The sequence below is a fragment of the Polypterus senegalus genome, unplaced genomic scaffold (assembly GCF_016835505.1).
Source record: "Polypterus senegalus isolate Bchr_013 unplaced genomic scaffold, ASM1683550v1 scaffold_1378, whole genome shotgun sequence".
Classification (NCBI taxonomy): domain Eukaryota; kingdom Metazoa; phylum Chordata; class Cladistia; order Polypteriformes; family Polypteridae; genus Polypterus; species Polypterus senegalus.
The window spans coordinates 10,001-27,674 of NW_024385700.1; the positions used below are offsets into that span (position 1 = coordinate 10,001).

The window sequence follows — 17,674 nt, forward strand, 5'->3', positions numbered from 1 at the left end:
CACCACATCCAAACACTTCCATTCCGCTTTCAAACAAGGTCACAGTACATTTAATCAGCGTCGTTAACCCTGTGAGAGGCCAAACTAATAAAACACAGAGCCTCTCTCTCTCTCTCACACACACACACACACACTAGCGTCTTTCTCTCTGCTGTCCATGGCTCACTGCTCTTACTTATGAACACCGAAGCCAGGATGTTGAAGCAGCAAACAAACAGACAAACAAAAAAATAAACGTTGACTAGTCCGAGACAAACAAAAGTGTGGAAAGTGTTCTTTCTACACTGGATAGGACTACAAATCATGCCAATACTACTGCAGTTACATTTATTAATAGATGAATGGGTAGACAGACGGATGGATGGACAAGACGGATGGTGGCAGGCTGAAACTTGATGCTGGCTTGAATCCCTGGGACTACAGCAGCTAACACAGTTTGAATTTCTCCCTTGAGCCTTTTCATAAGCCCCCCCATCTCCTCACACTCATATGCAATTCTTTCCGGTGAGCGTCAAGTCACTTGGTTCCCGTCTCTCCATAAAAGAGTTACGCTTAACTTTGCCATAGTCGCAGACAAACAGGAACCACAAAAACATCATGAAAAGACCCCAGTGAGCAAAGAGTTTTTATCTCTCTCTCCTCTCCCCTCCCCCCCGCTTCAACAATTGTGCACATGCCACCTGACAAGGGTGGCAGACATGCGAGGCCCGCCAGACGGACGCTGTGAATGTCACTCGCTCCATGCACCTCGCTTGAATGCAGGCGTGAGGGAGGGCGGCCATACAGATAAGATCGGGAGTCAACGTGGGCATGAATCACCGTGGATCTGCTGACGAGTTTCCTTTTGCTAAGCCGGCCTGCCTGCCTTTGCAACAGTGGCTCACAACCTCGCTGTGGTTCAGTCAAACAGGAGGGAGCTCGCCGCTGGGATTTGAGATGATTTCATAGCACATACCCTGCTCAGGATTAAGCAGGCTTACAAAATGGTATGGCGTAAGGGGAAATGCGAAATAAGGCATCTCCTTCCACCTTTGGATAAGAACCTAAAGCCTGAAAACAAAGCCAGGGCACAAACCCAAACTCTCAAGCAACTGCAGAGTTAAAAATCAGGAGCAGTTTAGCAAGAACAGAATGTTCCAAGGGCGTCTAAAAACTGGGCTATTACAGGAACTGTGCGGCACATTACTAGACTCCATTCTGCATGAGGGGGCACAGGCGTGCCAAATTTGTGGGCCACGTGACTGTCAGGATGTGTGTGTGTGTGTGTACGCGTGTGCCTGCCTGCACGTGTGACATTTGGGGATGGACAGAAATGGGGGAAGGGGGTTGAGGAGTTGCATGCTACACCACAAGCTGCATCGTGGGATTTCTTCATAGCGCTGAACCAATGAAAAGGAATACGCATCTTCTATAGGGAAAAATCAAAACACCAAACATTGTTATCAAAATGGATGCACTTTCCCTTTGTAGTCATCCATTCTGACTAGTGCTGCCTTACACTGTTCAAATCCTTCAACTCAGAAGAAGAAAGTGCCATCTACAGCGCATGAATTTCAAAAGTGAAAAGTAGTACTAGGTTGTTGTACCGTGTTAGCCATTATGGATGTAGAGAAAAGCCAAGCAAAATGACACCTTTTATTGGCTAACTAAAAAGATTACAATATGCAAGCTTTCGAGGCAACTCGGGCCCCTTCTTCAGGCAAGATGTAATCAAAGTAAAGAAACAAACCTTTGGTCATTCTGTAGGCCTAAAGTGGAGACGGGCTGCTAGCGTAATCCAATGATTTACAGATGTTAACATAGCAGTTAGGGTGGCACAGTGGTCAGTGAGGCTGCAGAGTGTACGTGTTCACTCTGTGCGGCTGTCGGTTTTACCTCCCGATACTCCGAGTCTTCCTCGCACGTACCAAAGGCCTGCAGTTTAAATGGACTGTAGTCAATACCAGTGAATGTATCCTGAAATGGACGGACAGACAGACAGATCTCATTTGCTCCCCCTGTAAACTTTGGATTTATTTTTTTACAAAAACTCTTTAAATAAATAAAATTGATAGATAGATCAATGAATACACACACACACACACACACACTGCTGTGTGAACACAAACCAGAATAAAATGTTGCATGTTATGCCTACTTTTCTTTTGTTTGTATATTTAAGAACCATTTGGTAACTCTTCTGCATTGTGAATATCTGCTTCACTTCTAAAGGTTCTTTTTCTAGTTAAGGTAAGGTTAACTGCCGTTGTGCTTATTTATAAGGTCTAGGATATTATTTACTTATTTTGGTAAATTTTTGTAACCTAAGCAGCGCCTTCAGCGTTTTTCAGTCACACCGTTCATTAACTTAGTCTTAGTAAGTCCGAGGTAGTTGGCAGTGCACTCCTATGAAGCCAGTTGCGTAACGTGACATTCCCAGTGACTCGCTCCAACTAGGCTACAAGCCGCTCCCACGAAAATCAAAAAGGTTTACATTTAGAGAGCTAAAAACCAACGAATGCTCATTTGTAAGTAAAGAATGTAGCAATAAAGAATAAGAAACATGCCTGTTTTGAACCTCACACACAGTGGAGGGGCCCATGATGTCTGACGTCTTGTATTTTACGCACCGCATCAGAATTGAAAACTGAAATACTCCAGCGACAAGAACAGCAAATCTGACATACCCCATAACTAGAAGCCATGTAATGCGACATCAGCTTAACACTTGTTGTTTCAAAACAGACCCCTAAAATGATGTTAACTCGGTTATGTTGAGCTCCTTTGTGAATCGCTTAGGATAAAGGTGCGTGTCTGCTAAATGAATAAATGCACGTGTGCGTCTTTTGTTGGCACTGTAATATTGTCAGCTGCTCTGAGGTGAATGTCACTGTACGGTGTACACTTGACTTGACTGGCTGGACTCTCTGCAACTCTAAAGGTGGACCAAGGAGGTTCAGTGTTCAGAGAAGCAGTGAATGAACAAATCAGTCATCTCAAATTTCAAATTTGAAAAGCATTCAACCTGGCATTTGTGTGTGAAGTACACATGTTCTCCAGTTTACTTCCACATCATGAGGACATGCGTTAAAGCGATGGCAACTCAAAGTGATTGAGTGAAGAATGTATGAGGGAGTGGGTGCCCTAGCCCCACAGTCAAAGCTGCTCAATATTCTCAGTCTCCTTGTGACCCTAAAATTGAGTTAGGGGCTTCAGTAAGTTATGGGATGGATTAAAGACGCTACCGGACCAAGTCAACTCCAGTGTCTGGCCCAGCTTTGCGTGTGCCTTGAAGCCCACAAATGCTCGTGTGGGACCAAGGCTGTGCTGGCTTGGAGCCACAGTGTGACCCAACTTAACTGTGTTGTTAGGATGTGGAGTCAAATCCACCCAAAAAGATGTATAATGTGCCAACTGCAGAAAAGCAGCTAACCCAGACTGAGCCTAGACTCATCAGGCCAATTTAGGGTTGGCAATTAAACTTCTGACATCTTCGGGAAGTCACAGAAAATAAATTAAATTCACGCACCTAAAGAAATGGTACAAGAAATGTAATCATACTAATTTAACAATCGATTCATGCAAAGCCCAAATAAAATTAGACAATGCTATGCGCAGAGTTTTATTTTGCATCCCTTCTATAAACTGATCGGTGCAATACTTTGACTGTGAGTATACCGTGATATTTCATTGGTTAATAACAATTTATTTTAACTACATCAATAACCCACAACTGCCCTATAGCAGCTACAATATGGGACTTTGGACACTGAGGGTTCATATCCCTCCTTTGCCTCTCCGTGCAGTTCCAAACAAATCACTTCACCTTTCCTCATTTATATTATAGGAGTATCGACCTCAATAAGCTGCAGTGCACACAGAAAGTAAAGAACACATTTTAATATGTGCTGTACACGTATAGAGAGCGATAGGTTGCAAAGATGAAAAGGGTTAAAAACAAGTACACTGCTAGGACTGTACAACATTTAACCTTTCTAAAGAAGTTTATGATTGTATGTAAAATTGTATGATCTTGTTAGGAGGCTAATATATCCTGACGAAGTTCCTTCTTCCTGAAATTTGCTAATATTGTAACATTTTCATTAACAAATAAAAGGGCGATTGTGTTGAATGACAATGGAACAAACAAGGGTGTCAATAACCAGTCTCAGCAAAGTGTCAGCGCTGAAAACGTGCTGGACTTTGTGTGGAAGCCACAAGAGTAACTGATAGCCATAATTCATCGATTAAAAAAAAAAACAAAAACGGTAAGAAGGGAACAGCAAATTACAACTTGAAACAGTGAACGTACTAGCAGCAGGGAAGTGTGTCTCAATCTGCAGGGTGTGCCATGAAGGCATGAAGAGCAGGTTACACAACAAGGAATGTGGCCATGTAAGATATACAGACATTGTGTGAAAGTAGGTGGTGGTGTTTGAAATGAAAAGGCAATTGATAAAAGGTATACATAAATGTAAAATGTTTTGAATTTAAACCTACAAAATGAATATGATTAGGTCCAATGAAACGTTTCCAGATTCAGTATAAACGTCTGACATGGATCAGCTTTGAGGCTACTGCCTTGTTTAATTTATAGAGTGACATTTTAATCTCAATTCTCCAACAAGTTTGTAATATTTCTAGATAATGACACAAATGTTTAGAAGGCCAACACAGCATTTGGTGCTACTACCTTACAGCTCTGCTGCTGAACCCTGGGCTAGATTGAGGTTTGTGTTTCGGTTTTCCCATCTTAGCCCTATTCGGACACATTAGTTTTACACCAGCAGATGGGCTGAAGGAATTTTTTCCCAGGGCACCTCTGTCAGTTTAGTCCCATCCAAACTGCTCATGTCAGTAACTTTGTACAGACTGCACGTTCCAGTCTTAGTAAGGATTATGTAGCCTTTTACCGTCTATAAAAAAAAAAAAACTGTAAAAAAAATGACTCCAGGTAAAACTAGCACTGTGCAAACTGTCATGTTAGTAAAATGATGTCATTTCAGCAATTCAGATGACACTAACATTACAGAGGTCCTCTAGTAATAATTCATTTTGCCCACCTCCTCGTGTACAACTAATCTTGTCTGACGATTTTTATTTGAATACTCTCGTTTTCCTCTCACATTAAAAAATGTGCATGTTAGGTTACTTTTAGATTGATCCTTTGTGTGTAAATAACACACTTTATTGTTGTTATTATTATTATTAATGCATGTGTTTGTCTGTATGTAAGTGGGCCCTGTGATGGAATGGCACCATATCCATAGCCCTCATCACCCCCACAGCCTTGAGTTAGATTTAGTGAATTGTGACAGCAGATATCTGTGATCAGCCAAATCAACAAAACAGGACGTGACCAAAATTCAGATGATGTTTGGCAGATAAAGACTAATGTAATTTAAATGTCAAACTTTACATGGCATAACATCCTAACCCTGCTTAATCCAGTTCAAGACTGTAGAGAGAAGCCAGAGCCTATACTGGCCACCCTGAGCTCAGAGCTGAAGACTGCTGTAGCTGGGGTGCCAGTCCATCAGGGGGCTCACCCTCACACCCCCTCTCTCTCTCACACACACAAAGGGACAATTTTGAATCATTAACTAACATGCATGCCTTTAGGGTTGCAGAAGAAAATCCATATAGACATGAGAAGAACACACAAACAACTGGTAGGGAAATTTGAACCCAGGACACCTTAGTGCCACTGTGCCCATTCTCAATTACAATTATTGCACAGGGGTTAGGAAGGTCGAAAAAGCATTTTAACAAAAAGACCGGTTTGTCATGGCAGCGTCTGTATCCAGGCAAAGTACAGTGGTGGCTAACTAATATTTTATTATGTCATCTTTTAAATAGGACATTAGATTATATTACAACATGTGTGGAGTACAAGACAAAACAATTTATATCTAAGCAGTAAAAACTGTTGGTCCACAAATGGTCTCATTGTTAAAGAAAAGCACACTGCTTCTTTCCACATCCCACAGACCGGACATGAAGCTGACCTGTTGCCACATGCTGCTTCGGGTAGGCTCCTGCTCCTAGGATGCAGTAATAGCAAAGAGAATCAAGTGGCTGAGTGGCGAGTTCGAGAGAAGAGCCCAGAAAAGCACTAGGTGCCCAATCCTATGGCTGCAAGCTGTGAAGTACGAGAGCATGGTGAAGCACCGAACCAATTTAAACAAAGCGAACAATGGACAAGGGGATATATTGTGAACATACCTACAATTATAATGGGTATAAAAAGACTGGAGGCAAACCCCATCATTACGTCAACACGGATTCAGGGGCATGGCTGGAAGATGATAAAGGGTAAATTTTGCATAATGAAAATATTTATTCATCCAGAGAAATTTATACACACAGAATAAGTTAAATATTGGAAAGCAGTGCTGTGAGAAACTTTCAAATCCTCACATTATGTGAAACACATTAAGTGAAGACAAACTCATGAGCTGCGTTGGGCGATAGCTCCGGTTCTCTTCAAATACTGCATATACTCGTGGATAAGTCGGGACTTGATTTTACCGTATAATATCTGGTATTTTATAATGTCGGTCGTATAAGTCGTATGCGGAAAACTCACGCTATTGGTCCATAGATTATGACATACTAACGCCCACCTGACAGAGTAAGCACAGAGCATGCTGCCTTTTTTTCTATGTATTGTGCCTACGTGACCACACAGTACTACCCAAACTATTCCGAAGTGGCGTTTGCACTGTTTTGTATCTCACACCCTCATATGCCTTTATCGTAAGAGCATCCCTTATTATCTATGATGGAGCATTCAATCAGAAGATAATATGAAGCTGGTTAAAAAATTATAGTCATTCAAGTGGCGAAAGAAATTGGTAACTGCACTGCTGCAACAAAATTCAATGTGTCTGAGAAACGTGCGAGATTGGAGGAGGCAAAAAGATGTTAAAAAAAAAAAAATTAATTAAATAAGTAAATAATTAAGTGTTGCATTTTTGAATGGACATACAAGTCAGGGTCTGATTTTATGATTGATTTTTCGGGTTTCAAGACCCGACTTATACGTGAGTATATACGGTAAATTCTTTTTTAAAGAAACAGGCAGACGCCATTGTAAAGCATTTTGTGATTGTGTCCTTAATTAAAGATCCATTGCAAAATATTGACGAGGAAAGGCTGCGACATCCTCCATATTGTATTCCTCTTTTTCTAACCCTGAATTTGTTTTTAAGCGATTCCTTTACCTTTCCAGGGGGATACAACTGGATTCAGGTGGTTGACAAAAAGAAGGAAAGATGTTACTTTGCGAAAAAGATCAGAACAGGATGGAAACTGCCATCTTGTACTGTCCCAAACGAAAAGGAGAGGCCGTGAGCTCAAAACCATCAATTCAAATTGTCGACAATCGAATCATAAACTCTTGGGATAGGAGTGGCAGTCCCTGTGAGTCATTTAGTCTGATTTGTTAATGGTGCTGCTTAGCCCTTTGACGGGGGAAGCAGATACAATAAAAGTTTTCAGCTTCAAAGCTCCATTGTTACTGTATCCAATAGGGTCTCAATGATCCTCGACATCTGAATGGTCGGCTCTCATTTTAGAGTTTAATAAAGCAGCACAACATGGCCACTGGCAGCTCTCCCTTGTTGTTTTACACTTTGCAGCAGCGCCTGTCCTGTTTAGATATGCGCTCCGCCATATTTGCCCATGTAATGTAAATAGTAGTATTAGGCAGCACTTCACAGTGGCTTTGAATTGTCTTTTTTAATTTACCTTCTTTTTGCTTCTCAGAATCACCATTTTATGCCTCACACTGTTAAAAAAATTCATGCAGGGATGCATTTTCAAACTTGCTTAATCCAATTCAGGGGTACAAAGGGTTTAAACCCATCCCAATGGTACCGAGTGTTCATTAAACAAATTAAATTATGTGTTTGGTGAAATCCGTAAAAACAAAACCTACCTCCATTCTTGGGTGGGATCCCAGTTCAAGTGGCACACATACACACTTACATGTTCTTCACTATCTATCTATCTATACTAATGAACTAACTTTGATCTTGATCTTAATCAAAATGCTATGTTTTGGAAATTTAAAGAAAAAAATGTAGGCAGCAGCAACTGAGTGGACACTTAACAGGTAGGCAGAAAAGTTTATTGTAATTAAAGCATGACCCCCGCTAGCCTATCTATTAATAATCCCCCAGGACACGGTACATACGTACACAGAACTCATAATTAAGTTCTTACGGTTGTAAGATAGCCTATTGTTGTTTCCAATAAGCTCCTTGTAGCATTTTATTTTAGGCCCACAGGCCTGTGTTTTGCTACTACAGTCAGCAGCCACACAGCCCGCTAGATATTTTTGGGCCTAGCCAGTACTTAGAAGGGAGACCAACAAGCAAAAGCTTGGGGATCCTGCTGGAAGACATGTTGGTGAGACCATCAGGGGGTACTTACCTTGTGGTCTGTGTGTGGATCTCAATGCCTCAGTGGAGTGACGGGGACACTGTGCTGTAAAAGTGAGTGCCCACCTTCGGCTGAGATGTAATAGCGAGGTCCTAACTCTATGGTCATAAAAGATCCCTGGGCTTTATCCCAATGTTCTGACTAAAATGTCCATCACGCCCCCTAATCATCCCCTGTCCCTTTGTGGCTAAGCATCTCTCTCATGCTCTCACCATCTAATGGCTAATCTGTGGTGAGCATAAATCATCCAGGTGGGTGCTACACATTGGTGGTTTTTGAAGTGGTTCCCCTTGGTCTATCGATGTAAAGCGATTTGAGTAAGTTGGAAAAGCAATACATCCATCCATCCATCTTCCAACCCGCTGAATCCGAACACAGGGTCCAAGGCAGGAACCGATCCCGGGCAGGGTGCCAACCCACCGCAGGACACACACAAACACACCAAGCACACACTAGGGCAATTTAGAATCACCAATGCACCTAACCTGCATGTCTTTGGATTGAGGGAGGAAACCAGAGCGCCCGGAGGAAACCCACGCAGACACGGGGAGAACATGCAAACTCCACGCAGGGAGGACCTGGGAAGTGAACCCGGGGCTCCTAACTGCGAGGCAGCAGCGCTACCACTGCGCCACCCAAAAGCAATACATAAATGTAATAATTAGTAATAAAATAAATATTGACTGAATAATAGATATATGTAAGTGAGAAAAGGACTGAAAGATAGCCTCATGGGTTCATTGGTGTATCTCACAGACACTGTAAAAAGCCCGTCTTCATGCCTTTTGGTCAAGGTGAACGTGCCAGGAGGCGTTGCACTGCAGTTCTTTTGGCGACAAACTGCTGGAAAGCGATCCCAACAGCACAGGGCTATGAGTAGCAGAAGGAAAAGTCCGACGATGGGTTATGCCGAAAGCTTTGAAATTCAGGCCGTGTTGCTTTAAGTACAACGATTTCGAATCCTATTTACAGCTTATGGCCCTCACAAATCTGTATCTGCGCGTGAGTGCACGGTCATACTTGGTTAGCTCTTCACGTTTATGAGCACTGTCATCGTTTCCCTATATGGGGCAGAATGCATTAAAACACCAAGTGGGGGCTAAAAGGTATGCAGACATTTAACAGAATCTAAAAATATGACATGAGGCTTGGCAGTGCACAGTATCCTTGGTGCTTCCCAGCTTTGTGAGCCCACAGGGTGAACGGGGGCGGGGTGGCAGCTCGTTGGCAGCTGCATTGATGTGTGAACATCACCATGGCTACCACCACTGCCCCCAACCCCCACCGCGAGCGACTTGTGGCTGAGCGGCACACACACAGTTTTGCCCCTTGTGTCTTTTCAATTGTTCTGCTGCTGGCATTTCGCACAGAACGTAAATTCTCCATCCTACATGTTATTCAACTAGAGATGTGGCTGTGAGGGCTAATATGGAACAGCCAAGTGACTTACAAATAAGAACAACACCGTTTTCTTTATTTCAGAAAACTTTTCAGGATTAAACTTAAGGAGAGAAGCTAATTAAAAAGATGAATGTCTTGTTTGGTTGTTGCCTTTGTGGCGTTGGCACATTCTCTCATGTCGGCATTGGTTTTTCTCTCGACACTCCTGTTTTTCTCCCACATCACCAAAGATGTGTGGGTTGGGTTAACTGGGAACTCGAAACTGTGTGTGGGAGTGGGCCCTACAATGGACTGCCATGTCGCCATGGCTTTTTGATGTATTGCACCCAGTGGCGCCAGGAAATACTCCCTGCAACCTTGGATTTGATTAATTTGCTTGGAGAATGTTATGTTATACACGTTGTTTTATTCACAAGTTTAGTTACTTAGGCTTTCACTTATGTTTCATAGAAAAAGACACAGAAGCTACACTCACATCAGATATCGATCTGCCTGCACTAAGTTAAGCTTTTGCTTCTTCTGCATTAAGGCCTAGCGGACAAAGGCACTGGGCTGTAAACCTTTAGGGTTTACTTCAGTTTCATCATCGGCTCATGGAGTGCCTCTGAGCAAATCATATAAGCAGAAGAAATATCGAAACATCTATAGTTAAGTCTAGAAAACGTCTTAGGATGTGTGGTGGTGTTGTGAATGGTGAAGCTGATCGTTGGCCTTATCATTTCTACATCTCCACTCAACAGGAACGTCTCTTGTGAAGCAGTGAAGAGTACCACTCAGGGGCCTGATCAAAACTGGTTGCTTTTATGGAGAATGAAATCACTAGATTGCTTTATTTATGTTTTTTCAAAAGTTAAAGGTCACGCGAGCGCAAAAGTGCATTTATGATGCAAAACAGAAAATGTGGTACAGGGTGCAGAGAGTTGGGAAGGTCTTATTGTTGTGGGTTAGGAAAAGACGGGAGCAGATACTTGGATTCCTTAGCCTGTCCGCAGACAATGCAAAACATCAATCTGGCGTCCATTCCATTTGTAAACTTTGACTTAATAAAATCAAAATGATCTGCTGGCTAGACAGGCTTAAACGTTACCCATTCAGTAAAACACTTCTTCAGTGTTACACATCACTCTTTTGTGAAATGGATATCTCCCATCCTGGCAGCTGTCCCACCCATCCCCTCCTACTTGCCCACTTGACACATGGACACTCCCTTTACGGACCACTTGCTCCCACGCTCAACTGCTCTTCACCGCTTTTTGTAACTTTCCCAGTCACCTCATGCCCACATTATAGTGCACCAAGCCCAAACCTTATTACCACAAATTAGAGAACTGATACATGTTGTGCGGACAGAAAAGGGTGTCATTTTCCCCTGAACCAAATAATCTCATAATTATGGGTGTCATAGCAATTACTGCTGCTGCTTCTCCGTTTCAGAGTTCAAGATTTAAATCCCAGTCTGGTCACTGCCTGTTGTCCACCTTTCTAACTAGAGTGTTCCTCTGGGTACTCCACATTTCCTACCACAACTCGTAGAAGTACAGGTTACGTTAACTGGTAACTCAGAACTGGCACTAGATGTGTAAATGGGTGCCCAGCCTTGCAGCCACTGCTGTTAGGATGGGCATTTGTTCCGTACAATCCTGAACAGGATCAATAAATTAAAAAACAGATGGATCATTATTATCGTAGAGCATCACAATTCATTACAACTGTTGAAATAGGCTTTTTTTTCTTTTTTTTATATAAACAGATTGACCTAAAACTGGTTAGATGATCTGCTTTGAGGTTTAAAGCTCAGTGTCCAAATCGATACACCACATTACCAGTTAGCTTCAAGACCTGCAAGGGGTAGAGTGGGCAGTAAATTAGTAAAAAAAAAAAAAAACAAAAAACCAGGGTACAGATCGCAACAGGGCCCTTTCAGAAGTCAGTATGGAGAATCAAGAGGTCCAAACAGATAAGCACAATTGGCCTCTAGAGGCAACAAACCTAGAGGACCAGCCGTGGGAGTCTCCTTTAAAGACTGGGTGGTTTCCCTACATATGCGCCCTGATTGCTTACGGCTGCCTGGGTAGTCCATTACCCTGAACACATACACATCTACCAGAAGCAGGCCGAGAGAAAGCTCTTAATCAACACTATACCTTTCTCAAATCAACACCTCTTTCAGTGAAAATACTTCAACCAGATATTAAACACTGACGCTGAATCACCTTAAAGGACGTACAACAAGCCGGTAAGATCCTGATTATTACAGCACAAGAGCTAGATGGAAGGATGTGTGCGTTCTTTATAGGGGACAGGAAGATACCACTAACAGCAGCTACGAATGACAAGGTCAGATTAACACAGCTATTCAATTGTTTCAGAACAAGCAAATATTTTTATAGTTTTAAGAAAGAATATGGCCAAGTGGTTTTTCTTTTACAAATGCAAAATACTTATAAGGCTTTAAACAGAGAAGAAAAGCCAGCCTCACCCTGAACAAAAGCAGAAGTAGACGAGTCCAGCACATAGTGAGTGGTACATTCTGACCTGGCCAACAACAAAAAAAGGCAGCCGTCCATGGCAGGGATCCAATTATTCTAATCTGTCATTTGCATGTTCTTATATGTTGTTTAACTGAAAATGATTTTTTTTTTATTAAACAAATATCATTGTGGAAGTGTAAGGACTCCATTGTGAACCCCTGCCTGGAAGATGTATGCACCAGGCCTCGCTGATCTGTGACGTGAGGCACATCCATGCAAGAACTGCTCTCATGCATGATGATTTAGACCAGAGAGAAATTGAATATTGATAAGCTATTGGCTTCCCTTCACCAGTATTCCAGCAAACGCCTGCTTTGCTCCTACCAGATATAAACTCACATCACATGTGTTTCAAGTAGCCACACATTCATCACACTTGTGAGGGGAAATCAAACCATCAAACTGAAGTAGCCCCTCAATTTCCTAATAAAGACCACATGGCATATCTGTATGCTGTGGTAACACATCCGTCCAGATGACGTTCACCAGTGGAGAAGAGTCCATCGGGCAGTGCCCTAGGGCACTTTAACACTACAAAGTGCCAAGTTAAAACCCCCAATTGGGTGTGACTGGAAACTAAAGCACCCACAACATCCAATGCACACACCAGGAAGACATTCAGTCTCCACATGCAGCAAAGGAGTCAAACTGGCATCCAAGAACTGTCAGATAACAATGCGCTCTGCTGTGCCATTGTGTTGTCTGTCATATGTGAATAAACACAGGCTGCTGTGACTAATTAAAGCTCTGTAGCCGTAAACTAGAAAAGGTCGCAGCAAACATGGCATAGAGGCTTATTACCAATTTAAAATGTAATGAACTGCTAAATTTCACCGAGTTGTTCCCCTTGGGCTCCTGTATATCAGACTCGAGCATATGCTGTAGGTGGGAGACTTGCTGACGGTGCACTGATTACACAGCACTACCCTGGCTGCTCTGGTGCTGCAGCTAATCCCACTGGCGCAATGTCAGGTCCTGCCGTACGCATTCTCTTCATACCAGAGTGGCCAAAGTCATTTTCGCTACTCAAAGTTCCTCGAGATGTTGGCGTCTCCAGGACTGCAGTACAGGCAAGACCAAAACAACACCATCGGGGAATCTGTGGGGAAATGTAATGATCCGATGAAACAAACGGATTAACAAACGTATAACTGGTTTTTACGCTCTGTAAAGCTGGATCGCAAGTGGGTTACAGGACTTGCTCAGAGTCACACGGTGAGCCCATCGTGGGTTTTGAAACTGCAATTGTAAGGTGCAGTGTCTTATATAGGATGGGGCTACAACACTGGGAATGGCTTTATAATAAATTCATACGATGCATGAATGGAGCGCAGCTCAAAAAAAAAAGAAAAAAAAAAGAGCATTTCTAGGCTATCATCCAAAAATAAACACGTAACAGAGTCATATCAAGAGCATTCTGTGTATGCAATAACCTTTACTGAATACCTTTTTTAAACATCCCGCAGTTAATTTCCTTTAACTTTGTCCATTTTTATGTTTCCTGGGCTTCATTCCTCTCTACAAAGTACTTTATCTCCCATTTTCAACAGTTTAAGGCTAGTTAAACAAGATTCAATATATCAGTGTTATGTTTGTTTTATGTTGTGCATTAGCCCCCCAAATTATCCAGAATATACTGTATATATGCAGTATTTGTAACTTTACAATTGACATATTAAGCTGGGTGGTTTATTCTCCATGTCCTATTAGTTTCCAGCAGCTACTCTAAAATATGTGACACACCCAAGCACATTAACACTTTGACTATTTTTGAAGCGCCGTTTCGTGAACAAACAAGATTACGTCATTGCTGTGTCTGCAGACTTGTCGGTCTGTTGATCTCTCAATAAACAAGGTGTTCTCAGTAAAGAAATGAATGCGTTAAGTTTTGTATGCATTTGAAAGTCATCTGTAAGATTCTTAAGAAATCAATCAGAACGCTGGCTACTTGACAGCCTATCAGTGCATTACACGGGCACATGCACACTAAACCCCACCCCCTTATCATCTTATTGGTCAACTGTTGTATTGGTAAGCTTCTACCACAATGATCCATCCATTCACTACCCAGCTGCAGGGATGCAGGGTTCCAGTGGCTATCCAGGGCTTATAATATCACAGCTAATCACGAATGCCTAGGAAACAGAAGACTAAACTCAAATGCTTGGAGAAAACTCACAATTAGTACAATACGGGGCAATAGAAACATGGAGGCAGCAGCACTGACCGCTGTGCAACAAGACACAAAATGTTTGAACCCAACTTCTAATTGTGCTATGGGTACAAAATTCACAAGCAAAAGGACAAGTTACCCTCTTCTACACACACACATCCTGTACGACACAGCAAAGACTACATTATCCAACTCACTGTGGAGCCACGTTTTATACATTATTGGCTACAAGAGTATCAGTCTTTAAGCTTGTTAAATATTCTCGTCATGTTCTAGTTTTCATGATGATTAAAGCAAAGTTTAATCCAAACTATTAGGGCTTTTAAAACATATTAACCATAAAATAATGAACATATTGGCATTTTTTATACATTATTGACAAATGCCATCCCTAAAACGGCATGTAAACTTCATTCTGAAAATTAAAAATCACCCTTTTTTAAATAATTAAATTTGATTATTGACAAATATATCCATTCCAATAAAAGAGTTATGATACACATTTCAATATACAGTGGTACCTTGGTATATGTCCACTTTGGAATAAGTCCAACTTGGTATACGTCCTGCTTGGATGCGAAAAATTGTGCTTGGTATACGACCTTTGTTTGGAATACGACTCGCGTGCTGAAACACAGAGCACTACCCTTGTTTACCTCTCTCGAGACTAAGCCACGACTGCCCACGAGTTACAGTATGCGCTATAACTCTCTGTGAATTTTCATGTGATTTTGGGTTTTTTCGTGTAAATTTGAACTGATTGTTGAAAAGTATGAAGGTGGCATGCGTATCCGGGACTTGGCTGCTGCATACCGTATGCCGAGAACGACGGTATCTACGATTGTGAAAAACAAAGACGTTATTAAAAAGTAAAGTGAGGTAACATTTTCATTTATTTCATCTAATTGCTTTTGTATTTATGTATTTTAGTATTAAGCAGTGTTTAAATTATTTTATACAACCCCATTAATGTATAATATGCCAATAACAATAGGATTTTTTTTCATGGGAACGTATTAATCATTTCCCCTTTATTTCTTATGGGAAAAATTTGTTTGGTATACGTCCTGTTTGGTATAAGTCAAAGGATTTGGAACGGATTAAGGACGTATACCGAGGTACCACTGTATATAAAAATATTTTTAAAACATCTTTCAAATTTACAGTCAAACCCGTATATCACAGAAAAAGTTAAGATTCATTGCTCCTAAAGAATACTTCACTGCCTGTCTTATCCGATGCATTGTGGTTAATAATGAAAGGCCCAATATTACATATTCATTAGTCCATGAGGAGTTCAAAAGAAACACTAGCAGAAGGTTGGCAAATGCATTTTAGTAGAACATTAATAAGGAAAAGGTTTAACACAATTCCATAGAAAGTAAATTGAATTTTCTTTTTCCAGGTTTAAGTGATAATTTCCTATTAAATTATAGGGGACAATTCAGACTCTTCCACTTATTACATTAAAAATGTAGTGGCCTAATCGCATCTGATTACAGAAGGGATAGTGAATGTAAAATTATCTTGATTCTCAAAACTATCCTAAATTTAAAAAAACAAAAAACACAACACACCTTCCTCTTTGCTCCTTAGTGGGACTAGAAAGTGGGCTCGGATTTTTTTAAACCCCATAATCTACCATATCCGAAAGAGTTGTGCACTCCCAGTTAATATCATGTGTTTGCATACTTTTCTGGTTATTAACTAATGCTCTGCTCAAATAACAAACATGTCACCCCGTGGCATCAGTCTTACACTCCACTAGCACTTATGTTTGCTGGAGACAACACTCAGTAGGTACTGTACATGTGACATTCATTGTGTGGTTTGAAGATTATGCCTAAAAATACTGTATATGCAAAGCATAATCATTATTTCATGATGGCGTTGTGCACAACACAAAAGCAAAGCAGCCACATGAAGTAGTCATGTCCAAGCCGAGTGTCCCATGGGGCCTTTTGGTTTAGCATTGTCATTCCAAAATATAAGGGCCAGAAGCCTTGCTACCCTCGTTCCTCCACCCTAATTAAAATGTGAAGTTTGCCAAGACTAGACATTGTGACTACTATAATTCAAAATGTTTCTTTTTTTTTCCTGTTTATATGAGAGAGAGGAAATAATTTCTTAGAGGTAATACATCTCCAGGTTTCACCCACCTTTCTGTTGTCTGGTGCAGACCACCTTCTGGTGTGTTGTCCACCACCTTCATATTAAATAAACATGGCGTTCAAGGAAGAGCTGAAATAAAACATTTATTTGGTTCACAATATCCTACACTGTCTGTTTCTTTTAGGGGGTCGATTGGCCAAATAAAAGTCTTAAAGGGGAACAATTGACATTATACATAACTTTGCCTTTGAGAACACTGACTGGGATATGCTTTGTGAGTCACATGGCCAGGACTTTGAGGGTCTCTGCCACTGTATCACAGACTGCATTAAGCTTTATGTGGAGAACACAGTCCCCACAAAGACAGTGCACTGTTCTCCCAACCACAAGCCATGGATCATTAAAGACTTGAAAGCCCTACTAAACCTGAAGAAGGCAGGCTTCAAGTCTAGAGGAGGTAAGGATGAAATCAAGCGGGTACGGTCAGAACTGAAAAATCCCCTCCGTCCCATCCCATCCAGGAGACACTCTCTTGGAGCACTTCTAGCCACAGGCTCATTTCACCATGGTGTGCTAAGAAGCGTCTCGGGGGTCTTTTCTGTCCACTGCTATCAGGTAATAATCCAATGTACTTGTTCAGTTTATTTTTATTTGTTTGTTTATTTTATCAGTGGATTGACTGTACTGTCTGTCATGCAAGTCTGTATCCTTGTTTTTTTTTACGTTTCTGCTTCTGTATGCATCTGAATTTCTCCATGGGATTAATATTTAACCTAACAAGAAAAAGTGCCCTTTCACCTACATTGGATAGTAAAAATCTGTATTTATATTCTGTATATAGTCAAAGTAAAACTTTTTTTTAAATGGCTTCTTGTGTTTTTGACTGGTTGCAGTACTTGGAAAGATGCAACCAAATCCAAACAAGGGACATGCCATATCATGTCATGCCTGCCTGCCTACAACCTGCCTCCACCATAAAATTATTAATCAGATTTATTAAACTTAACAAATTACTTCATTTAAACTGGAT

The 17,674-nt window shown here is 41.3% G+C and overlaps 1 protein-coding gene across 2 annotated transcripts in view; it reads right to left on the reverse strand.

The window, feature by feature from the left end:
• zhx3 (zinc fingers and homeoboxes 3) overlaps window positions 1-17,674 on the reverse strand; it is a 43,517-nt gene that overhangs the window by 6,910 nt on the left and 18,933 nt on the right. The window lies entirely within an intron of this gene.